This window comes from Lissotriton vulgaris, unplaced genomic scaffold, assembly GCF_964263255.1.
Source record: "Lissotriton vulgaris unplaced genomic scaffold, aLisVul1.2 SCAFFOLD_768, whole genome shotgun sequence".
Taxonomy (NCBI): Eukaryota; Metazoa; Chordata; class Amphibia; order Caudata; family Salamandridae; genus Lissotriton; species Lissotriton vulgaris.
Genome location: NW_028246725.1, coordinates 33,589 through 56,384, shown reverse-complemented (window position 1 = coordinate 56,384; position 22,796 = coordinate 33,589). Strand labels below are relative to the sequence as shown.

Below are 22,796 nucleotides of genomic sequence, written 5' to 3'. Positions count from 1 at the left end.
CTCCATCCTCAGATTGTTTTTCGCCATGATGGGAAATGATGGAGTTGGTAGAAGTAAAGAGAAAGGATGTCCATGCATGTGCATCTAAGTAGGATGAGTACTGGAACAGATACAAGTCCCGGGTAGGCGGGAGGGCGTGTACGACTCTGCAGCTCTACATGCCAAGAACAGATGCATACTGGTAAGTAGCATTTTCCGTTCGAGGCATATGAGCTGCAGATCGTACACTTTTACAACGATTGTGCAGCAGTGTCTACCCTAGGGGTGGCCGCTTGTATCCGTTGCAGCATTCTGAAACAGTGTTCTAAGGACAGCTTGGCCTACTGCAACTTGCTGCTTGGCTTGCACATCAACACAATAGTGTTTAGTGAAGGTGTGTATTGTAGACCATGTTGCTGCCTTGCATATGTCCTCTAGTGGTATATTTTCTAAGAAAGCCATTGAGGCTCCTAGTTTGCGAGTGGAGTGCGCTCTAGGAGGAACCGTTAGTGTACGTTTAGCTTTTTGGTAGCATATTTGTATACACTTTACAATCCATCTGGCAATTCCTCCCTTAGAGATGGGGTTGCCTTTGTGTGGGGGAGAGAAAGATACAAATAGTTGTTTTGTCTTTCTGAAGGATTTAGTTCGGTCTGTGTAGTATAACAGAGCTCTTATAACATCTATGGTTTGTTAAGCCCTTTCTGCAACAGAGTCCGGGATTTGGAAAAACACAGGTAGCTCTACTGATTGGTTAAGGTGAAAAGGAGTAATAACTTTTGGCAGGAATTTAGGATTAGACCTAAGAACCACTTTGTTAGGATGTAAATGAAAAAATGGTTCCTGTATTGTGAATGCTTGTATTTCACTAACTCTTCTGAGAGAGGTGATGGCAACAAGGAAAGCAGTTTTCCATGTTAGGAATTGCAATTCACAATCGTGTAAAGGCTCGAAAGGGGGTCCCATAAGTCTTGTAAACCACGTTTAGGTTCCATATTGGAGCAGGTGGTAACCTAGGTTGGATTATTAGTTTTAATCCTTTCATAAATGCTTTGATTGCAGGTACTCTGAAGAGAGATGTTGTCTATTCTGTAAATAGGCTACAATTGCCGCCAGATGCAGGCGTATGGAAGAATAAGCTAAATTGGACCTTTATAGGTGTAGAAGGTAGCCAATAATATTTTGGATGGAAGCATCCAGTGGATCAATGGGATTATTGTTACAATATATTGCAAATCTTTTCCACTTAGCGGCATAACATGCTCTGGTAGTGGGTCTTCTAGCTTCTTTAATTATGTTCATACAGTCTGGTGGTAGGTTTAAGTAACCAAACTCTAAGATCGCCAAATTCAGTTGGCTTGGTTCTGGGTGTCTTATTTCTCCATGGTTCTGTGTTAACAGGGATGGTGTGAGCCGTAATTTTTGGTGTGGAACCAGTGAGAGATCTAGTAGTGTGGTGAACCACGGCTGACGTGCCCATGTGAGAGCTACTAGTATTAGTTTGAGAGACTGTTGTCTGAGTTTGCGCACTACTAGTGGAATGAGTGGGAGAGGCGGAAAAGTGTACGCAAATCTGCCTGACCAGTTCATCCATATCACATTCCCCTCAGACTGTGGGTGTGGAAACCTGGCGGCGAAGGTTGGGCATTTTGTATTTTCGTGGGTGGCAAACAGATCTATCTGTGGACGCCCCCACATTTGGAAGAATGGTTGAAGAACTTGTAGATGTATCTCCCATTCGTTAATCGGTTGTGACTGTCGACTCAACAGATCTGCTATCTGATTGTGAATTCCTGGAAGGTGTTCTACTGTCAGGTGTATGTTTTGAGAAATGGCCCATCTCCAAATGTTCTGTGCAAGCTGGGACAGTTGCAGAGAGTGTGTCCCCCCTGTTTTTGTATGTAATACATGGCTGTCATATTGTCCGTCCGGATTAAGACCGCTTTGTTTCGTACTTTTACCTGATACGTTTTGAGTGCTAGGAAAATTGTTTGCAGCTCTAGATGGTTGATATGGAACTGTTTTTGTTGGTTGGTCCATTGCCCTTGTGTGGTATAGTGTAAGAGATGGGCTACCCATCCTGTGAGGGATGCGTCTGTCGTGAGCACTATCTATGGAACAGGTTCTAGGAACGGCTGTCCCTTTGTCAAGTTTTTGGTGTTCCACCATTGCAGAGAGCGATATGTACGGCTGTCTACCAACACCAGGTCTGTGAGCTGATCTTGAGCCTGATTCCAATGCTGTGCTAGACATTCTTGTAATGGGCGCATTTGCAGTCTTGTGTGAGGAACTATGAAGATGCAATTCGCCATCATGCCTATTATTCTCATGAACTCTCTGGCTTGGAGAGACTGCTGGTGTTGAAAAATGGAGACTAAGGACTGAATGCTCTGTATCCTGGCTGGACTGGGATACGCTAGAGCTGTAGATGTGCCTATGGGAGCTCCTAGATACTGATGAACGTGCGAAGGCTTTAGGTGCGACTTGGTATAGTTTATTGTAAACCCTAAGTCGTGCCATGTCTGAATTGTCTGTTTTGTGTGTTGGACACACTGGTTGAACGATTTTGCTTTTATGAGCAAATCTTCGAGGTAAGTTGTCTTCTGAGATGTGTTGCTACTACTGCTAAGCACTTTGTGAACACTCGTGGTGCTGCTGTGACCCCGAATGGAAGGACTTTGAACTGATAGTGCTGTCCTTGTATGACAAACCTTAGATAGCAGGATGTATATGAACATGAAAGTAGGCGTCCTTTAGGTCCAGTGTTGAAAGAAAGTCTCCCTGTTGTAGTAGTGGGAGTACTTGTGATCAGATCATTTTCAAATGATCTGATTGTATGTAATGGTTATGGGGCCGGAGGTCGAGAATTGGTCTTAGTGACCCGTCCTTCTTGGGAATTAGGAAGTACGGGGAGTAAACTCCTGTTCCCCGTTCCTCTAAAGGAACTATTTGAATAGCATCCTTTTGTAGAAGTGCTATAACTTCCAGTTGAAGCAGAGTCATATGTTCTGTGGACATTGGACGCTGCCTGGGTGGTATGTTTGGGGGGTTGCTGTGAGTTCTAGGCAGTAGCCATGTTGGATAATCTGTCTTACTCACCTGTCTATTGTGATGGAATTCCAGACAGGTAGGAACTGTGATAATCTGCCCCCCATAGGAGTGGAATGCTGTAGGGGAACAAGAGGGAAGTCACTGTTTGGGAGTGGAAGAGGAGCGGTTGTTGTTATTACCTCTACCTCTTCCCTTGTTATTATTGCCTCTGTATCCTCCTCTAGAGTAGCCTTTGTTAGAGGAGGTCTGTGTGTGCGTTTTAAAAGATGATGTTGTATCTGAGCCGGTTTGCTTAGAGCCTCCTCTATACAAGGAGCGGCAAAAAGAACTTCTAGTCTGTGTGGATTGTAATGCACCCATAGACTTAGCTGTGTCCGTGTCTTTTTTCATCTTTTCTAGTGTTTTATCTATTTCCAGCCCAAACAATTGGTTTTGACTGAAGGGCTGGTTCAAGATGGTAGTCTGTACCTCTGGTTTAAAACCTGAAGTGCGTAACCACGCATGTCGTCTGAGTATAACACTAGTATTGACTGCTCTGGATGCTGTGTCAGCTACATCTAGTGCACATTTAATTGAGGCATTGGATATTAATTTGCCTTCTTGTATGAGCTCTGCTGCCTGATCTTTGTTTTGATCTGGGAGGTGCTCCATTAGTTTTCCTAATTGGTCGTAGTGAGCCCTGTCATAACGTGAGAGTAGGGCTTGTGTATTTGCTATGCGCCATATGTTTGTTGACTGCGCAGCAATCCGTTTCACTGACGCATCTATAACTTTAGATTCTTTGTCAGGCGGGGGCGGTCACTAGAAGTCTGGGAATTGCTCTTTTCCGTGCATTAGACACTAATAAAGAGTCTAGTGGCAGATGTCCCTTAATATAGACTGGATCAGCTGGTGCTGGTCTATACTTCTTTTCTATTCTTGGATTTAATACCATACATCGTACCGGGTCTTGAAATATTTCTGGAGCATGTTTAATGACTCCTTTGATCATGGGTAGAATTTGCGTAGACCTTTGTGACTGCTCAAATGTATCCAGTAAAAAATCCTCATCAATGGCATCAGAGTGCATTGAAACCCTGTGGTAAAGGGCAGCTCTCTTTAAAAGATGATTAAACCCAATACTATCTTCTGGAGGGGAAGGTTTTGTTGGGTAGTACTGAGGATCAGGAATGTCTGGCACAGTGTGTGGTGGGGAAACTATATATATCGTCATCTTTAGGATATTCTGGATTGACATCTTCATCTAAAGGGTATGCATGTGGATCTGGTACGTCATTCCCCCCACCTAGATCATACTCCTCGTCAGTGTGGTGTGATGATGCAGGAGATTGAACAGGAGAAGCTGTAGGTTCAATGTAAGGAGGGATAGGAGAGGAAGAAGGTGAAGGAGAGGAAGGGTGCATTGGAGAAGTTGCACAATCCTTTTTGGCAGGAACCACAGGTAGAAGAGGTGTGTCTGCTGGTCTCTTTTTGTAAGGAATTGCTTCCACATGTCCAGTTTTTGGATTGATATGGACCTTTCTTTGTTTAGGATCTGGTCTAAACCGTTCTTCCTCCCCTACAATCTTCTTCGGCGTCGATTTTTCGGTGCCGATAGGGGTTGTTTTGTGTTTTTTGCTGTATGAGACGTTATAGAGTCCTTTGGCAAATTTTTCGGTGCCGAAGGTGGTTTCGGCTTGGAAGGCTTGTTAGAGGGTTTAGGTGTCTCTGTATCAGATCTTTGAGTCTTTGGTACCGAAGTTGGAGATTTTGGAGTGGAGAAAGGTCTCGTTGGCCCTGCGGCGCCGGACTCTGGCTTTCCATCCTTATTCTTGGAACCGGAAGGTTGCGGAGTCTAAGCTTTCGGATCCGGTACGGTCTTCGGCACCGATGCATCTTTTGGTTTGGGTGTCAACGGATCTTTGTCTTTGGGCACCAGCGTTTTGGGTTCGGTGTCGAAGGATGTTTCGGTGCCAATGGAGGAGGTGGAATTTGCACATGTGGTTTCGTCGGTGCCAAAGCACCGGAAGGCATAGTCTTTTTCCTCGGAGCCGAGCCCAAAGGCGGGGCGGGGCGTCTGAGGGGATATTTCGGTCTCAATTGGGCCCCATGGGTGGAGTGCTGACCGTTGCCTTTGGCTTGGGTAGTGTATGTTGTGCAGGGGCAAGAGTACTCACGGGCTGCCGAGATGGAATCGAGTCGTCTGAGTCCCTGTCCCGATATGATCTGGAGATCTGGCGAGTCTTCCTCGGCGACGAGTGGAGCCTCGTCCTCGGAGAGGTCTTCGAGTGGATCTTCGTCCTCGGAGACGTACTCTTAGACGATCTCCTCCTCAAAGATGGCCTCCGGTGCTGGAGCTGATTTCCTCATCTCGTGTCGACGTGCCCTCCGATCCTGAATGGTCTTCAATCAGAAGGATGCACAAGCTGTGCAGGTCGACTTGTCGTGTTCCGGCGATAGACAGGTTGCAGACCTCGTGATGGTCGCTATGAGGGAATTTTGCTCGACTTAACGGGCATCTCTTGAATGGAGTTCTGTCCATGAGGCATAGGCCGTACAGCGCCGATAGGCCCAACGGCCCACGTCGACGCACCGGAATGTAGCTGTTGATGTCGAAAAGTCTATTCGATGTCGAAAATGTTTGTATAAAGTTTCACGCTTCGCAGTTGCTGAAAAAGTCTTTTCTAGCCGGAGTGGAAAACTTTCATCCGAACCCAGTGGCAGAAAAAAACAATCTGAGGATGGAGTCGATGACCATGTGCAGTATTGTCCAAGGGAGGAGTCGCCTATCTCGTGACTACAAAGACTTCTTCCAAGAAGACAACAACCTGCAATCATCCGAGCCCAACACCAGGTGGCGATCTATTGCAAGAGTGTACGATCTGCAGCTCATATGCCTCGAACACACACATATATATATATATATGTACACACATACGTGTATATATGTATATACATATACACACACACAAAAACACATATATATATATATATATATATATATATATATATATACACATATACACATATACACATATACACACATGCAGCCTTAAGACATGGAGACTAAAAATGCCTAAATTACATTGAATTTTTCAATTAAAATGAACCACCCACATAGAACATTTGTGCAATACAGAAAATGAAACGTTCACAGTGTAAAACAGCCTTTATTTGAAAGGAAAAAGGCAAGGGAATGAAAGGCATTGCTAGCCAATAGGCTGCATTGAAAATTATAACCGAGAATACTGGCATTGAGCCTTTAGGACCTCCAGACTTCCATCATGCCCCACAGGTGACAGTTAGGTCAGGTCTTTTTACGTTGACAAAAACATTCAGCGAATAAACCATATCACAGCTGCTGTGTTAAGTATTTGTCCGTGGAGGTGGGAGGGTTGCTTATGACTTTGAGGACTATTCCCCTGGAAGATAACTAGGATTATAGGTAACTAACTTTTCCTTCTCTTCCAGGGGATACTCATTAATAGGCATAAGCACTAAATAGAATAGCTACTCCATCCCTTAACCCTGCGATCAAATACAATGTAGTTAACTAGCAGCCAAGTAGAAAATTAACCAAAGATGTTCCCTAATGAAGCCTGCCCTACTTGCGCATCTGCCCGAGTGTCTGAGTTAAGACAATAATGGCGAGCAAAGGTATATCCGGATCGCCATGTTGCAGCCATGCAAATCTTTTGCCATGGGTACATTTCTGAGTAGAGCAGCAGTGCTGCTTTACCCCTTGTAGAATGGGCTTTACGTCTACAGGGAAGGCACTTTTTGGCGAGCTGGTAAGCTAGAAGTATGCAAGAGACTATCCACCTACAGATAGATTAATAATAATAATAAAAACATTTGTTAAGCGCCTGAATACACTAAAACAGTGCGTCTCCGCGCTGAGATGCTGTCCAACACAAAAAGCCCACAACAGATCACGGAGAGGAGGGGGACTCAGAGAAGAGAAAGCTATTCATCTGGAAATAAATGAGTCTCCAGCTTCTGCCGGAACCTGGATTCCGACGGCTCCATACACAATTCAACAGGAAGGTCATTCCATAGTTTGCTGGCCAAGAATCTAAAAGATTGGCCTCCCATCCAAGTTTTATGTATGCGAGGTATCGTAAACTGCATGCTGCCCATAGATCTCAAAAGTCGCCTAGGGCGATGGATGGTTAGCAGTTTTTGAAGGTAGGCCGGGCCCCTGCCATGTGCAATACGATGACTGAAGCACAAGGTCTTAAACCTAATGCGTTCCCTCAAAGGGAGCCAGTGCAGTCGCCGGAGCGCCCGTTTACCTGAAGACCTTCTCGGTAGCTTCAGCACAAGCCTGGCCGCGGCATTTTGAACGCCTTGCAACTGGGTCAATCCCCTTTTACTGAGGCCACAAAGCAGGACGTTCCCATAATCAATATGGGATGTAACTAATGCGTGGACCAGAGTTTTCCTATCTTTCATAGGTAAGAGATCCAAGATCTTCCGCAGGATTTTCAAAATGCCATAGCATCTACCCGCTATCTTACCTATGTGTTGGGAATAAGTAAGCTTGGAATCCAAAAGAACACCCAAGTTCTTTACAGTGTCAGAGGGGATCGGAGTAGGACCCAGATCAATAGGCCACCAAGCTTATGACCAGATTGAAGGTGAGGGGCCAATCACAAGCAGTTCAGTCTTATTGCCGTTGAGGCATAGGCAGTTAAACTACATCCAACTTGCTAATGCCGCAAGACACTCTGTAAACCTGCCGGCCGTCTCAACTGGATTGTGGGATAGAGTGACCACCAGTTGCGTATCATCTGCGTATGATACGATATCCACCCCGTATTATTCCACCAGCCTGGCCAGAGGTTCCATGTAGAGATTAAACAATACAGGACTTAAGATGGAACCCTGCGGAACCCCTTGGTTGAGAATTCGGGGAGTGGATTTGAAGGGGGGGGGGGGGGGGGGGCATTGTATTTGGAATTGTTGGTGCGCTAGGAAGGAAGCCATCCATTCATATGCCGGGCCGGTCACTCCAATTTCCCTCAGACGGGCTAGCAGTCTCGGGTGCGACACGGTATCAAATGCTGCACTTAAGTCCAGCAATATCAAGGCGGCCGTCTGACCTTCATCCGCTTTCTGACGAAGCAATTCTGTGGAAAACAGGGGGGCAGTTTCAGTCGAATACCTTGCCCTAAAGCCCGACTGGGAAGGGTGTAGAATCTGGTTATCTTCCACATATTTAACCAGCTGATTGGTCACCAGTTTTTCCACCACTTTGGCACAGAAAGGCAGAAGAGAAATGGGCCTAAGATGATCCAGGTTAGAAATGCTCAAAGCAGGCTTATTTTTAATTGGTACAACCTGAGCAAGTTTCCATTCCGCTGGCACTAGATTTTCTTGAAAAGAAAGAGAGGCCAGATTACCTATATAACTTGTTAGGAGATGTACATGATTCTTAAGGATCCTCGGTGGTGCCACATCCAAAGGGGACCCTGACTGAATGGTCAAAATTAACTTAGTCAGTTCCTCCTGTGGGGGGACCATAAACTCGTTTAGACCTGAGTTAGTATCCGATCCAGTGACAATATCCCTAGCCGATGTTTTATCAGGTGGTTCCTGCAAAAAAAAAAAAAAACATAGATCCTCTCCACCTTATGTACAAAATGATCAGCGATGGATTCGCATATTTCAGTGGAGATGTGGTCTTTGGTCTCAGTCTTAGTGAGAGCCGTAAGCTCCTTGTAGATAGAAAGAAGCTCCTTTGAGGAGTTATCAGCGGATTCTATCCTCTCTTTGACTTAAAAGTTTTACTAAGAGGCGGTTTCCCTAGCATAAGCAAGGATTCAAAAGTTTCCTGACTAAAATTGTTCCATTTCCTGCGCTTGCTTACATTAGGCCGCTTAGGTGAATACCCTTTAGACCTGCCAATTATATTAAATGGAATAAGGTAATGGTCGGACCATGGTACTCTGATAGGGGGGAGCACCCTGATGCCATACCAAATTAGAAAATATGGAGTCCAACAAATGACCCACCTGATGCGTAGGCCTCTCATCCAGGAGAGTCAGCATAAGGGATTTCAGATTGTTTGGAAGAAGTTAAACAAGTGTGAATCGGAACATAGTTATAAAGAAATGGTCAGATTGCCTGATTTCCTTAGTTTCGTTGAAGTAAAACTTAAAAATATCTAAGATCTATAAAATGTAAAGCTCTTTCTGGTGGTATGGAAGGGTTGGGAAAAAATGCTGGAAGAGTAATGCTCTGATTTATATGGAAATCAGAAATTGGCCTATGATCTAATGATGACAATTCTGGGCACACCATAAATAGAAACGCTTCAACTTAAAAGCACATGGTTTCCTGGTAGAAGGTCTTCGAAACTCTTTCAAAAAGTCCATACAGTCTTTAAAAAAGGCCTAAGTGTCCGTACTGCAGGAATTCAGGAGCCATGCAGAGAGGGATGGCTGGGTTGCAAGATCTTCCCTCTGAGCTTGTAGAGGAGATCCGGTCTGCATGGCAACTTCATGTGTGGCCTTTCGGACAGGTGAAGAAGATCCGATATCAGCTCTGGCGAGGCCACTCCAGAGCAATCAGGATCATCCTGGTCCTGGCTCTGTAAAGTTTCTCAACAAGGATCAGAAGTATTGACAGAAATGCATATAGACATGTCTCCGACCAGTTGATCAAAAGTGCATTACCTTTGGTGCCTGGTTGGGAGAACCTTGAAGTGAAGGTGTGGCATTTTGCATTTGTTCCGTCTGCAAACAGGTCGATATGAGGCATTACCCACTGTTGAAAAATGTTGTGCATAACTTTGTGGTTTACTATTCAGTCGTGAGCTTCAACGAAGTTGCGACAGAATCTGCCTGAACAACAAGTGCGCTTGGAAGATGGATTACAGAAAGGGTTCGTATTCTCGCTCGCAACCATTTCTATATGGCTTGAGACTCTAGCGACAGGAGGCGTGATTGGGGTTCTCACTGCTTGTTCAAATAGTGCATTGTGGTCATATTGTTCGTCTGTACTAGAAGAAAGCATCTAAGTATAGACGGCTAAAAGGACTTGAGAGCGAGATAGACTGCTTCCGTTCCAGCATATTGATAGGGTACAATTTCTTCGTCCAACCTCGACTTTGTAGAAAACCCATGTGGGCACACAACCTGGAAGAATGAGTTTGTAATAAGCGTCTTTGTGTGAAGTTCCTGGTGAAAGGGAACTCCTATGAGATGACCGCTCTACTTTCAGCATTAGAGCAATTGCTTGGCCATTTGTGAGAGGAGTTACTCCGTCCTCCCAGAGGTCCGAGTACTAAGAACACTGGTCTCCAGTGTTTGCTCGAGAGGCCTCATGAAGACTCGTATTGGGAACAATGTAGATGCAAGATGCCATGGAAACCAGAAGAGAGGCTACTTGCCTTGCAGATGGATGAGTGTGGAGGAGAGTGAGGCAGTTGTTGGTGATTGAGGATGATCTCTCCACGAAGGATACACTACTGTGTTTTTTGTATCCAGGATTGCTCCCAGGTAATGCATCTTTTGCACAGGAATTAGAATGGATTTCTTGAAATTTATTTGCAGGCCTAACTGCTATAGTTAGGATGCAAATCTGAAGTTGATCCAGAGTACGAAGAGGAGAGGATCTCTTGATGAGCCAGCCGTCTAAGTAAGGGTGGACAATTTTTCTCCTCCACAGGTAAGCTACCACCTCCATGCACTTGGAGAAAGTGTGAGGTGCTGACTTGATTCCGCAGGGGAGGATCTTGTTTTGGTAGTGCGAGGTTGCTAATTTGAAGTGTAGGAACTCCTGGTGTTTCTTGATGATGGGGATGTGCAAGTAGGCATCCTGAAGCACAAGTTACTATTTGTGTAACAATATATCTGTAAGAGACATTAGTTAGTGATAGATTCCTTACCTTAGAATATCCCCAGGCGTCAGACTGGATCTGGAAAGCTTTGCTAGCAGTACCTCTGTGCGACAGCCGGTGGCGTTGTGCGGCTCTGCGTCCGTTGCTGGCGTTGTATGCGTCGAGATGACTTCACAGAGAACCCATACGCGCGGACTTCAGTTCTGCACACAACTTTCCGCGCCAGGAACGCAGAGCCATGCCAACAACTGACCACTGGTGCCAATAAACTAGGGCCCTGAAAGGGATGGTCTTTACCCTAGAAATCAGTTCGCAGAACTGGGAGGATGGGTGGGGGCGGTAAGGAATCTATCACTAACTAATGTCTCTTACACAAGTAGTAACTTGTGCATCTGAAAGAGACACGTTAGTGATAGATTCCTTACCTTAGAATAGATACCGCAGCAATACCAACCCCGGTGGTGGGTCTGAGAACAAGATTACACCAGAAAGTCAAGGACAACAGTAAGGCCAAAGAAGCAGTCTCTCCGGACTTGACTGTCAAGGCAGTAATGCTTGGTAAACGTGTGCAGCAAGGGAACGCCGCGTCCCAAGGCAGTAGTGGCTGCCGTTGCCCTGGTGAAATGGGCACGCAGCCCCACATGAGGCTCCTTCTTAGGCAATGAGTAATATGCTTTAATGCTCAGAACGACCCACTGAGAGATGGTCCGTTTGTGCATGGCCCGACCTTTTTTGGTGCCCACGTAGCCAACAAAGAGCTGGTCATCCACCCGGAATTGTTGTGGGCGCTTCAGATAGAACGAGTGTGTACGTTTTGGGTCCAGACGGTGGAGCCTTTCCTCTGCTTTCGAAGGATGAGGAGGCAGAAAGAAGGTGGGCAAAGTGATGATCTCCCCGATGTGGAAGGGCGTGACAACCTTTGGCAAGAAACAAGGATGGGTCCTGAAAACCACCTTGTCCGAATGAACATAAAGGAATGGAGGTTTGGAAGAAAGAGCCTGGAGCTCACTCATACTTCTGGCAGAGGTGATTGCAACCAGGAAACCGGTCTTGAAAGTAAGAAGACGCAAGGGACAGTTAGGAAGGGGCTCGAAGGAAGCACACATCAGAAATGTCAAGAAAAGGATTAAGTCCCATTAAGACATGATGGACGGCACAGGGGGAAAGAGTGCATAATGCCCTTCAGAAAAAGGCTAACAACCGGGTACTTAAAAAAAGAAGGCTGATCTGGAAGCCGAAGAAAGGAAGAGATGGCCGAAAGATAACCTTTGATAGTGCCCAGAGCAGAGCCCTGCTGGGCCAAAGAGAGAAGGAAAAGAAGAACCACAGATAGAGGGCAGAAAGGGGATCCACAGCTTTAGCTGTACACCATGCAACGAACTTGTTCCACCTGCAGGCGTACACCGTTTTAGTGGAGGGACACCTGGCTGCCAGAATGACATCACAGACTTCAGGAGGAAGATCAAAAGCTGTCAACTGTCGCCGCTCAATCTCCACGCATAGAGGTGGAGGATGGACAGGTTCAGGTGGAGGACCGTCCCCTGCTGCTGCAACAGAAGATCCTCCTGAAGAGGCAGTCGAATCGGTGGATCGATCACCATGCTGAGTAGCTCGGGATACCAGTATCTTCGTGCCCAATCCGAAGCCACAAGAATTAATTAATTAATGTTTGAGCTTGTAAAGCGCACTGCTACCCGTAGGTTTCCTGGCGCTGTATAACGCTGGGGAACCCGTCCTGGCTTTCCCTGTGGGATGGTCCCTGCTGGGAGTCCCCAAGGTGGAGCCAGGCATCCCCGGCGTTGATGGGGCCGTTGTGAAGATTAGCCAAGCTAATGCCCAGAGTTGCCGAGTGGGACCCCTGATTAGAGTAGGCACCGAAGCGAGAATTATCGAGTCCGCTGACCCAAGTCCACGACCCTGCCGCGTCGGGAATTGAACCCTGGTCCCGGCCGACTTCTGCTCCCGGGTCTGCCGCTTCTAACCAGTGAGCCACACCACTCCACGAGCCACACTACTCCACAAGAATGACTTGGGCCCGGTCGTGCCGAATCTTCTTCAGCACTCTGGGCAGAAGTGGTATCAGCGGAAAGGCGTACAATAGACGAAGAGAAGAATAGACTAAAAGCATCGCTGAGCGAGTGCCGCTTTGAAAATTCCAACGCGCAGAACTGATGACATTGCGAGTTCTTTTTGGTGGCGAATAGATCTACCCAAGACTCTCCCCACTGTTGAAAGAGACCTTGCGCCACGTCCGAGTTAGGACGCCATTTGTGATCCATCATGCACCGGCGGCTGAGTTTGTCCGCCCTGGCATTTATAGAACCTGCCAGCTGTTGAACCATCAAGGTAATGCCTTGATGTTCCAGCCATGTCCCTGTTTGTCGCAATACTACATGGCGGTGGTAGTGTCCGTGACCATCTGCACTACACTTCCTTGGACAGAGGGAAGGAATGCTTTCAGTGCAAGCCAGATCGACGAAGCTTCAAAAGGTTGATATGGAGTCAGGATTCCGCCGGAGACCAGAGGCCTCAGATCTCCGCCTCTCCCATGTGGCCGCCCTATCCCAGGAGGGACGCATTCGTGACCACGGTGTGCTCCAGTTGGGTATGGGAGAGGGATCTGCCACTGACCCAATATCGATTCCTGAGCCACCTCTGCAATTTCTGTGCAGTGCCCTCCGAGATCTGGACCTGATCGGACAGATTGCCCTGATGCTGCGCCCACTGGAACTTCAGGTCCCAATGCAGAGCCTGCATATGCCATCTGGCATGTTGCACTAGCAGGATGCAGGAGGCCATCAAGCCAAGGAGCCGGAGGGTCACCCAGACTGAAACCCGGAAAAGAGGCTGAAAGATCGGAATCATAGCCTGAATATCCCAGACTCACTGCTTGGGAGGATAAAACCAAAACCGCGTCGAATCCAGAACCGCTCCGATAAAGGGGAGCTTCTGAGAGGGACTCAGGGGCGACTTCGGCACGTTGATGGCGAACCCCCGCGAATACAGAAGGTCGGCCGTAGTCTGAAGGTGGGTGACGACTGTCTGGGGCGAGCCAGCCTTCAACAACCAGTCGTCGAGGTAGGGGAAGACTGACACCCCCGACATGAGCAGGTGAGCTGCAACCACCGCCATCACTTTCGGGAACACCTGAGGGGCGCTGGTGAGGCCGAAGGGGAGCACGGCAAACTGAAAATGCTCCTGGCCTACCATGAATCGTAGTTAACGCCGGTGGGCCAGCAGGACGGGGATGTGAAAATATGCATCCTGCAAGTCCAAAGCTACCATTCAGTCTCCAGGGTCGAGGGCAGTCAAGACCTGAGCCAGAGTCAACATCTTGAACTTCTCCTTCCGGAGGAAGCGATTGACGTTCCTGAGATCCAAGATGGGGCGCAAGCCTCCCTTGCCTACTGCTGGCCCAGGAACGAGCTTGATGGCCCCTTTGGCCAAGAGGGCCATAACTTCCTGCTGGAGAAGTGCAAAGTGATCCCCCGACATGCGGTGGGGCTTAGGTGGCATGGCCGGGGGTAGACAAAGGGGAGGGAGTAGCCCATCCAGAGGAGTTGCAGCACCCACTTGGAGGTGACAGAACGTCAATGAGGAAGGTGATGCCGAATCCTGCCACCCATTGGCGTGGGGTGCGATCCGAAGCTTAGACTAGTAAGGGTTCGAGGCTGACGTCGCGGGGAGGAGGTGGACTGAACCCCACGCCCGCCTCCAGAGCCACCACGGCCGCCTCCACGCCCACTGCCACGCTGAGTTTGGTTTAGCGCAGGCTTTTGACTGAAGGAGCGGGATGGTACACCCATTCCATGGCCACAGAAGGAATGAAAAGTAGACGTGGCCGGGCATGTGGTGTAAAGGGCCAAGGACTTGGCTGTAGCTCGAGAGTCCTTAAAACGCTCCAGCACACTGTCAGCCTTATCACCAAACAGGCGATTGCCATCAAAGGGCATGTCCATGAGCGAGCTCTGGACGTCCGGGGAGAACCCGGTAGATCTCAACCAGGCGTGGCGACGAAGCGCCACAGTCAAGGAATATGCCCTACCGAGCGAGTCCGCGGTGTCTAAGCCACAACGAATGGCGAATTTAGCCGCATCCTTACCATCGGCCACAGCCTGAGACAGCACAGCCGGGACCTCTTCCGGGCATTGAGGCAACACTTGAGCAACGGTATCCCACACTGTGTGGGAGTAGCGGCCCAACAGACATGCGGTGTTCACCGACCGCAGCCCTAAGCTGGCCGAAGAGAACAACCGCTTGCCGAACTGCTCCAGCATCTTAAAGTCCTTATCTGGTGGAGACGTGGGAAAGGCACTCTGGGACGTCAAAGCTTGAATGCCCAGACTCTCGGGCATAGGGTGAGTGGTCAGAAAGGCAGGGTCACCCGGTGCCGGGCGATGACGCCTGGCGATGTTCCTATCCACAGGCGCCCCTGTGGCCTGCAGCGACCAAGTGCCCAACAAGACATCAGTGAGGGAGTCATTAAACAGTGGCTCCGATGATCTGGACGCCGCAGGGAGCACCTCAATGAGGAGATTAGTCTTTAGGGCCACCGTAGGGAGAAACAGGTTAAGGACCACAGCTGCCCGATGGAGCACCACAGAGTAGGAGGCACCTTCCTCCATAGTGGGTGGGGGGAGGCAAACCCTGCGTCAGAAGAGACGTTGAGGCCGCCAGCCTCTGCCAAGTCTTCTTCCCAAGCCTGCTCAGAGTCACACTGACTAGCAAGAGGGTCCTCGGACCCCCAGTCGTCCTCTATCTCCGCTGCATGTGGCACAGACCGCAGCGGGGAAGGAAGCGGGGAAGGAACAAACAGCGTCGCAACGGCACCGGGAACGGTGCCGGCTGTGGTCGAACCGGAGCCGCGCCCCAATTCGGATCCCAGGTGGGGACAAAACCGTCCGGGAACCGGGGCAGAGGCGGAACCAACAGCATCCACTGCGGCGCCGCAGGCGGAGCTGGGGCTGGGGCCGGCAGCGTGGGACGATGTGGCGCCGTGGCCGGAGCCAACGGCAGTGGAGTCGATGGTCCGGCAGGATCCTGACATGGGACCGCGGGGCCCAAAGGCGCACCAGCAGGACCCGGAGGCCTTAACAGGCGGTCCAGGGCAGCAAGGAAACTCTTGCACCTGTGCGGGATTCGCCGACGGACACAGATAAGGCAGGTAGGCCGCAGGACTCCCAGGCTTCGAAGGAGGAACATGGGCAGAACTCCCCTTGGTGGAGCTAGGGATAGAATCCCGAACTTTTCCTTGTGGCAAAACCTGTTCAACAATCGTAGGTCTAAGATTGGTCTGGACTCTCGGTTCAGGTCTTTTTTCGGAATCAGAAAATAGCAGGAGTAGATTCCCAGCCTTTGTTGGGAGGCTAGAACTTCTTTGATGGCTTGTTTCTGAAGCACTGTGTTGACTTTCTTTTTTTAAGAAAGACCAGTTGATAGCTCAATATCTTTCATGGTGGAATGGATGGAAAGCAGTCTTGAACCTGACAGAATAGTCATTGTGCACAATATTTAAAACTCACTCATTTACGATCCTGCGCCACTCGTCTAGATGTGTAAACATTCCCCCCACCGTAGTGGGACACAGCAAAAGGGCAAGTGACTGCCCATTGTTTTGCTGGAGTTTTTGGGGTTGAAGCTGATGGGCAAGGAGCTCCTTGTCCCAGAGCAGGTCTGCTGGTATGGTAATGAGACCTTTTTTGGTATTGTTGCAGAGTTGACTAGTGAGGGGTTTGACCCCCTCTGTTGGCATGAGAGACTGTGAAAAGGGCTGAATCTGCAGCCAAATTCTTTCAGTTTCTCATGGCCCACTGCCTTAAGGGTGTCCAGGTCCGTTTTCAACTTGTCATCTGCATGCGTGCCGAATAATGAATTACCGGAAAATGGCAAATTTAGTATCCAGTGTTGGGTCTCAGGTTTGAGACTTGTAAGGCCTAACAAGGCAGGTCAATGTGTACAGATGCCATGAGAGTAACCATGAGCTGCTAGATCAGAGGCATCAGCAGCTGCACTAATGACTAGGTTGGCCCCTAGACCACCCTCTCGAAAGATCTCCTTGAAATCTTGCCTGTCTTCCTAAGGCAATTTTTCTGTGAATCTGGCTAGTGAGTCCCAGAGAAACCAGTCCTACCTTCCCAACTAAACAAATGCGCTGGCTACTTTCCTGAAAGGTGCAGAGGTGTTACACATCTTTTTACTCAACAAGTCAATCTCTTTGCGGTCTTTATCGTGTTCAAGGGCAGAGCACAATACATGGTGGTGCAGGGCCTACAGATTCTGAACTGAAAAAAATGTATCTAAGTAATATATTTATTGCACAGTTAGTTAAAACCTTTAAAAAAAAGCTCTTATAAAACTGCAAAACTTCAATTTAAAAAGGCGAATAGGCACAATTAAGAGCACAGTAAAAAAAAAATTGCAGAGATCAAGTCCCCCAGCCTTGATGAGCCACAGTCCAGATTCTTTATTTTTTTTTGTGAGCAGATATTTAGCAGCAGTTCAGAAAGTAGGATAACTTCCCTGGTCAGAGTCTTAGCAGCAAAGTGAGGGAGACGATTGAGTGCAGGTTAAAATGCGTAGTGCAGCAACAACTTTTTTGGCTCACTATAAAGTGGGCAAGATTAGACTGGTGATGTTTTTCTTCAAGGTTTGGATGTGCAAGAGTTCTTATTACTTAGGGTAATAAAGGTGCAGTCAGACTTTTGCTTAGCGAGTCATATCGGACCCACCTCGGATGCAACTTCTCAGATAACCTGGTTGTATCGGTTTTAGTCACAGGTCAGCAGCAGTTAAGAATTTTACCAGGCAACAGCTTAGTTGAATATCTTTACCAAAGTAACTTGCTAGCACCGCTTGCCTACAAGTCTGTATTTGTTTCTTGTTGAAGAATGGTTTAAGTAGAGAACAGAGCTCCTGCCTTAATTCCAAGCTTATAGTTATCATGTGCACTATGTCGTCCTCTCCTTCCAGCGCAGAGACGACAAATTGCCAGCTTAACCCCGGAGGCAAGTGATATGCAGATAGCAAATTACCTAATCAGAATCTCATGAACTTTTCTTTTGTGGTTTTAGAGAAATTAGATTGGAGGTAAGCTTGGGGGAGGTCGCTTTACTGTAGGACTATACGGCGAGCCAGCCGTGTGTACGTTCTGACATGGCAGCTTTGTCTTGTATGATAGATTCATTTTTGACGGTGTTATTTACTTGTTTTTTAAGCTTGCCAGGGACCCTGATGATCCCAAAAGTTGCCGTAGCCCCAGCTGGTCCAAGGGAGTGTCTAAGAAATGTCTAGCTGGGTAGGTCTCCGAGGCTTCTAGTTCCTTCCACAAGTAAAAGTTTAACGTTTCAGGCTGCCCTTTTTTGATTTTGTACCAGGTTTTAATGAAAGCTCCTTTGCTGGCCAGCTCTTGTCTTTGCATCCCGAATTTGAGCTTCATTTGTGTCAGAGATGTATTTCCTGGCAACCCGTAGAACATTCTCAAGGCTATTGCAATCGTGCCGTTCAATGTTTCAGCATCTCTCCCTCTCATGGGTTCACTTCCATAGGTGATTGATGGAATTAGTTTAGCCTGTATCTCTATGGTCAGGGGGAGAAAGCTTGGTCCAGCGGTCTTATTTTTCAGATTCATTAATGCCACTGCCGTCATTAATCCACTCTTTTTTATTGCCTCACATTGCGCTTTGTAGTAGCCTTGATTATCGATGATGACCCCCAGGTATTTATAGTCTTGTACGATTTCCAGTTTGGATTTTGCCAGGAACCAGTTATGTTTCGTTTTTGTCTTCAAGAAGTTTACTCACATGACTTTTGTTTTTTCTTGATTGATGCTTAGACTATTGGTTTCTGAGTATTGAGTTGTGATGTTGAGTACGTGTTGTAGACCTAAGGGTGTCCGGCTGATAAGCACCAGGACATCTGCATATAGAAGGTTGGATACCTGACGGCCTAGCTTGGGGGCGTTTGAATTGCTTTAGTTGAGTTGGACTGGGAGCTCGGCCATAAAAAGATTGAAGAGTGTTGGGGCTAGCACACAGCCTAGTTTTAATCCTGAGGTTGTGTTTATCTTTTTCGTTAAATGTTCTCCTGTCCCCAGCTTTACTTGCACCCAGGTGTTACTATGCAGAAGAATTAGTTGTTTTAGTAGCATTGATGGAATTCTTTGTCTTTTTAATTTTTGCCACAATATATTTCTGTTTATATGGTTAAACGCCGAGCTGTAATCGATGAAGCACAGGTGCAGGGGCTGTTTTAACACAAGTGCAGCATCTAATGTTAGTGAAAGGGCTGAAATGTTGGTAGGAGTGCACATGTTCTTGCAAAAACCAGTTTGGTTGTTAGTGAAAGGGCTGAAGAAAGTGTGTAAAGCTGGTTCCAACAAGCCTGGGACGAGGGGTAGTAGAGGTCTGGATGCTGATCGGAGAGGAGGCGTTTCAAGTATGTTTATCAATGTTTAGCTTTTTGCCCCTCTGATTAAAACATCATTAAATGCAATGAGGTCATTCACAGGGGAAATCCTTGCCAGAGGAGAGCCGGATAAGGTTGGCGGGTAGTCTCTCAATCAAGACCAGGAAATAGAGAAGGACCAGGAGGGGTGGGAGGGGAGGGATCTGTGTCTGACTCAAGACTATAGAACAATGAGATTGTCCAGCTGTGGACCGTGCACGCCTGTGGGGGTCCTAGATCTTGATCTTTGCGTGGACTATGATCTTCTTCTTGGAGAGTTTGCTCTTCGAGAAGATCTTGTTTGAGGTGAAACCTCAGGAGAGAAAGTACAGGGAGGAATACTTCTCAGTGGTGGAGTATGTTTAGAGCCACTGGATGGAAAATATGCGTGTGAGTAGTTTTAAAGCCAAGCTCTGGGGTGAAACACGCCAATGCTTAACACTTTGCAGCCATCCTGGAGAAAGGTTGACTGACTTTTCTGGAGATGTATGTAAACTCCTCGACTCTACAGAGGGAGACTGACTTCTTTCCTTGTTTTTGACATCTACCATTGTGTCTTTGCCATCAATCAAGATTTCTCAGGTCGAGTGTCTCGGGGTAGACGGGCATCTTGCAGTCAGCAGTGTTGTCAAGTGACTGTCTCAATGCTCTCTCGGGGGTCTTCCATGGGTTCGTTGACCTTCTTGATGTCGAAAAGGTCAATAGTATCTTCGTCGTTTACTTCAAAGTTCATGAATTGGGCTTCGTCGTCAACTTTGTCCAAGGCTATGAGGCTGCTGACGTTAGTCTGGACATTGATGGGTGTATATTTGGGCCTTTCGACGTCGATCGTGACGCAGGCGGTAAGCACCTGGGAATCGGTCTAGATGGCGATATGCCTGTGGTCAGTGAAGCAGTATTTAAACTTTTTTCCTTTGTGGCCCCCAAACAGGTCTTTTAAATAGTCTGAATCGTCATCTGTGCATAGTGGAGAAGGTTACAGTGATGATGCCAGGCATCTCATTTATTAGAATGACTCAATGCTTTCGGAAATAGCTTTGCAAGCAGAGGGACCTTATGATCTGAATATCTACTATGTATCTGGACCAGGGGTCTTCAAACTGGGTGGTGGGCCACCCTAGTGGGGCCTCGAATAATCCCAGAGAGGTGCCAGGCTCTGGCCAAAAGACTCTTTATGCTGGTAACAGTGCTTTGTTTTAAACAGGGGGAAAATGAGTGGCATTAAGCCACTCTGTAATGGGCCATCACTAACCTCTCGTCATTTACTAGGGACTGTGCACTTCGTTTTTTGGCCAGTAGAGGGAGTAAAGTTTTATTCGAACAGTATTGTTAGATTTCAACTAAGTGAGGCCTTTACCTGCAGTAGTCCAAAGTGTGAATTGAACCCGTCTGTCTCCTAGGAGATTCTGAACAGGAAAAGCAGCCTCCAACTCCCTGGCCAGTAAACCTTGTCTGAGGTTGCTGGGACCTTATATGGTCCGATATTGTTTGGTACATGTGTACACTGATTGGTGGTTGTATCTGATGTTTCTATTGGACTAGGGTTAGTGTCCTAACTGGTTGGGTATTTGAGTGTTCTGATTGGTTTCTGGGTCTGTGATTTAATCAATGTAGGGTTGGGACTAGGGCTAGGGTTAGGATTTCTGTTGGAAGTAGGGACTATGGTTTCCTGTGTTATTGGTTGTTGGGACTAGGGCTAGTGTTAGACTTAATTGGAAGTAGCGATAAGGCCTTCTGGTGTGATTGGTTGCTGGACTGGTTGTGGGACTAAGAGTAGGGTTAGGCTAACTATTGGAAGCAGGGACAAGGGCTTCCTGTGCCATTGGTTGCTTGGACTTGGGGTGGGACTACTGGTAGGGCTAGGGCCTCGTACGTAGAGATTAGGGTTTTTTAACTGATTGGGTGCTTGGACTAGGGTTAAGATTGGCTGCAAGGTCCTGGTCTCCTATTGGTTCTAGATTTTTAGGGCTAGTGTTGTGATTGGATAGTGTTAGGGCTAGGGTTCCCATTGGCTGACTGGGTCACCTGATTACTAGAGCTATAAAAGACCAGGCTTAGGGCGTCTCAGCCCAGGCGTCGAGGCTAAGGGCAGAGAGGACCAGGGCAGTTGTCTGTTTGAGCCTGTTAAAGGCGGAGAGGACAAGGGCAGTTGCCTATTTCAGCCTGTTCGAGACTGATCAGGGCCAGTGCCAGAAATACTGCCCAATGTACATAAGTCTGTTATGTATCTATTTACTTTCAATGTACTTATGGATCTATATATTTATCACCTTCTAATTTAGCATTTCCAATGCACTTCCTTATTTCTCAGCCTATACTTCGCTCAATATATCCTCTGCATCCACTCTCATTTAACCCCATACCACTACTATGACCCCCAAAATAACCCTTTCTATACTCTTCCCTCTTTTCTACCCCTCCCCCCAACCCTTCTCAATCCAAATAACTGACTAACATATCCACCACTAAAATTACTCTTGTGTTTCACCATACTAATTCAACACTAATCCTGATGGGTTCCAGAGTAACCTGCTACATGCGCTTCAAACCCTCATCAGGGGGTAGTAAGCGCTATATAAATACAAACCTCTTTCCCTTCACTATCCCGCCACCTACCCTTCTCTACCCAAATAACTGAATAACATATCCACTACTCAAATTACTTCATATTTTACTATACTAATTTTCAACACTAATCCTTTATGAGTTCCGGAGTGGCGTGCTACTCGCCAGAAAAGCGATTCATCATCCATCAGGGGTAACACATGCAATATGAATGCAAACCTTTCTTTCCCTTTTATCTCTCTGCTATCCTTCTCACTCCTAATAACTGACTAATATCCACCACTGAAATTACTTTCATATTTCACCATATTAATTCACCACTAATCCTTTATGGGCTTCCTGAATAGCATGTTGGAACACCCCATCAGGGGTAACAAGCGCTATATAAATACAAACATTTTTTTCCTCCTCTATCCTTCTGATATCATTCCAAATAACTGACTAACCTATCCAGCACTTAAAATGTACTTGCATGTTTCACTATACAAATTCAACACTAATCCTCTATGGGTCCCGGAGTAGCATGCTACCCGCCGAAAAAGCGATTTGACGCCTCGTCAGGGGTAAGCGCTATATAAATGCAATTACAATACAATACAATATACACAGAGTATGGATCAGATTTTGCCATCTTTTCTGCCACACGAAGTGCACTTGTTGAAGAGGGAGGAAAATGCTACTTGCCAGTATGCATCTGTTCTTGGTTTGTAGAGCTGTAGATTTGTATACTGTAGCATGAGATCGCCATCTGGTGTTGGGTTCGGATGTTTGTACTTTGTTATTGTAGAAGTTTTGTAGTCACAAGACAGGTGACTCCTCCTTTGGTTAGTAGTGCGCATGGGCATCGACTCCATCTCCATATTGTTTTCGCCATAAAAGGTGATGATGGAGTTACTTAGAAATAGAAAGATGTCCATGTGTAATGTATCTAAGT

The 22,796-nt window shown here is 47.1% G+C and overlaps 1 protein-coding gene across 1 annotated transcript in view; it reads right to left on the bottom strand.

The window, feature by feature from the left end:
• LOC147665769 (trinucleotide repeat-containing gene 6B protein-like) overlaps positions 1-22,796 on the bottom strand; it is a gene marked incomplete at its 5' end in the record, with an annotated part of 535,565 nt that overhangs the window by 495,328 nt on the left and 17,441 nt on the right. The gene's annotated exons all lie outside the window — the stretch shown is intronic.